The following is a 3301-nucleotide window of genomic DNA, read 5'->3' as shown; positions in this document are numbered from 1 at the left end:
CCTTCAAAGTGCATATTGGTGGCACTGCCACTTTTAGAAGCTAGCCAGTTCTTTACTCTTACATCATTTAAAGGATCGGAGATGGTGCAGTCGGTAACAAAGATACCCTCAACAGGCAGTTCATTGTTATACCTTCCAAGACTTCCAACACTGATTCCATGGCCAGGTCCACATGTCACTTTGCTTATGTTAACTTGTTTGGCACCATCACCAATTGAGATGCAATCGTCCCCGGTTCTTATGTTTGAATCTGTGATGACTACTCCAGTGGAATGTCCAATGTGAATACCATCAGTGTTGGGACTGTCCCCAGGTGCTGTGATTGTGAAGTGTTGGAATGTTAAATTAATATACGATATCTTTATCAGTGTTGGAATGTTAAATTAATATACGATATCTTTATGATGTCAATTTTCAAGTCAAGGGGATCATTTTATTGAATCAGTGAGTCTTGACTGAGTCAATTTTTGAGTCAATCAACAATTTTTATCAAAAATCTTGCTAAAGACAAAATAGGGGTCTAAAGGGTATTTCACTTCTAAAAGTTCTTCATTTTTCTTGTTTTATCAAAGCCCTCACTCATTCCTTTTACTCTTATAATCACTTCACTTCTTTAATTAAAAGTTATATCTCAAGTCAGGAGTAATCGTGGCCATTGTCATCAATGTCGTTTGTAAAGTTATCATTTTATCACCCGCCATTATAATTGTTCTCATTCTCACCGTTGTCATCAATCAACAATCATCATTATAAGTCATTAATTAGACGATTTTCTTCATTCGTTAAGTAGTCACTTTTTCAATTTTATAAGTTATGGAATTAAAAAACTTAAACTTATCTTGGATTTCTGACTAACCTATCTACGATTTCTTAATTTGATTTTATCCTAGGTATTTTGGTAATTTTAAATAGCAAATGATAATTTGCATACTTATAATAAAAGCAAATAATAATGGGTCACATGCTTTGCACGTGCTTATAGTATCATGATACATGATATTTTTGATACACTAAAAATTTTGTTGTTAATATCATAATTGTTGTGCTTGATCATTATACTGTCATGTCCCCCCTTTATTGTTGGGGGGCAAGAAAAGTTTACCAAGAAAAAAGAGGAACAGACTGATCCAGGGCGGACATAAAATCAATAGAACGATATTGAGTTACTTTTAGGCCTTGGTTTCTTATTACTTTTTTTATGATGCGGACTATACATAACTTGCAAGTTTAGCTCAACAAATTAAGCGCAGCCTGTAAAATCTAAAAGAGGAATTTGGCAATAGCAATTGATGCTGAAAACCAGGATGCATGTCTTTTTGAATACCGAATGCACATATCTTCTCTGCTGCTTGAACAAGAAAAAAGAAAAGAGTGTGTTTGGATTGTAAGTTATTTGTCCAAATATATTTGCTTACATCACCGTTACTTTTTGGCTGTGTTATTTGTAGGGAAAGGCTAAAGAAGGCTGAAAATACTGGCTCTGTTTGGATTGTAAATTATTTGAGATATTTTTACTGTAGCACTTTTTGTGATGTGATGTATGTGAGATAAAAAAGTAATTAGGAAGATAAAAAGGTGTGTTGGAAATTGTAATGATGATGTAAGCAAATAAATTTTGACAAATAATCCTCTATCCAAACAAACCCACTGATCTTCAGAGAAGCGAACAAGAATCCAAAAATGAAAAAAAAAGAGGAAGCTGGAAAAAGGGTAACTTGTATTAGATTGTTTTTAATTTTTTTTATAATAGAAAAATAAATTTCTAATTAATTTTTAATATTTGTTGTTTTGCAGGTATTTCAGTGTTATCACTGTCGATTTCAGTGTTCTCCGTCTCTGTAGAAACTGAAACGGCATTATTTCATTGATCTGTCCAGGAGGCATATGCAAGTTCTTGACGAACATTACGGTTCGGAAAAGAAGCGGTCAAAGAAAAATTTGGAAAAATTGGCTGAGTGCGCTAAATGTGGGAACCTGTTTGAGAAATCAAGACTCCACTCTCACGCTTGTAACCATTAGATTGAGCTTGGAGGTGTTCCGTTCGAGCCCTCTTACTATGGACATAAAGAGGATGATACGTTAAAGGGTCCGAGCAGCAGCCCAATGGAGAAGCCCAAGCCAAAGTCCAGGTCCGAGCTTCCAAGCCCCCCAGCCGAAATGTAGAGCCACCGGAGGAGTTAATTAGGATTCTTACCATAGACTAGAGATATTTTGTTTCGGCAGACTAGAGATAGGCTCTGTTTGGATTGTAAATTATTTGAGATATTTTTACTGTAGTACTTTTTGTGATGTGATGTATGTGAGATAAAAAAGTAATTGAGAATGTAAAAAGCTGTATTGGAAATTATAATGATGATGTAAGCAAATAAATTTTGGCAAATAATCCTCAATCCAAACAAACCTTGTTTTGTTAGACTAGCTCTTATCTCTAGCTCTTTTCTCTAGTTCTTAGTAAATGTTACCTGATTGCACGTCTCTTAGAATTCTATTACTTCATGTTTTGGAATGAACCCGTGATGTCCCTTAGCGTATGTTTAAGTGGGAAGGCACAAGACCCGATCTTTCTTGTAATATTTTATAGCAGTGGGGTCGTGTTTTATGCAGTTAATTCGGTGGATTTGTGACCCAATACAGGATAATGAGTGATGAGTTGCTCTCATGTTGTCCCATCCAGCTTCAGATAGGAATTTAAAGTTATGCACCTGTCCTGAAAGTCATCACTGCATCAACCACCCCAACTGGAAATTCCTTCCCCCAGCAGTTTCCTTCTTAGCTCTACAGCTGTATAAGCTCTAAAGGATAAATGCACAGTAGTAACAAAAGTTCATCAGCAGCATGTATGGTGCAGCATGATTGAGTTTGACTATTTAGTGACTTAAAATTTTAATACTAAGTACTGAATCTGAGGATAGCATAAAACTATCACATTGAGTACTTCTTAAATACGATAGAGTACTTCTTAAATTAATAACATTCCAACACTGATGGTATTCACATTGGACATTATGCTTTGGTTAAATTATTGACTTGGGTTTTGATGAAATTAAAGTCTTGGTTGGATATCTTATATTTTAGAATTTTGGAGTTGTTTTTAGTTGGTATTCATGTTGACTTTCTAAAATTTCATGTTTTGATGTTTGCTATGAATTGGGGGTCAATTGTTGTTGATATGGTTGAAACTTGGCTTAAAGTTTTTAACGAACCAAACTGTTTGTGAACAAGTTTGTTTTCGGCTTGTTTGAGTTCAAAAATTATTCGATTGTATAATAAATGAATCGCACTCAAATACAAATTAGATTCG

The sequence above is a fragment of the Coffea eugenioides genome, chromosome 2, assembly GCF_003713205.1.
Source record: "Coffea eugenioides isolate CCC68of chromosome 2, Ceug_1.0, whole genome shotgun sequence".
NCBI classification, from domain to species: Eukaryota; Viridiplantae; Streptophyta; class Magnoliopsida; order Gentianales; family Rubiaceae; genus Coffea; species Coffea eugenioides.
The sequence above is the reverse complement of the archived record's forward strand: the minus strand, read 5'-3'. Positions refer to the sequence as shown.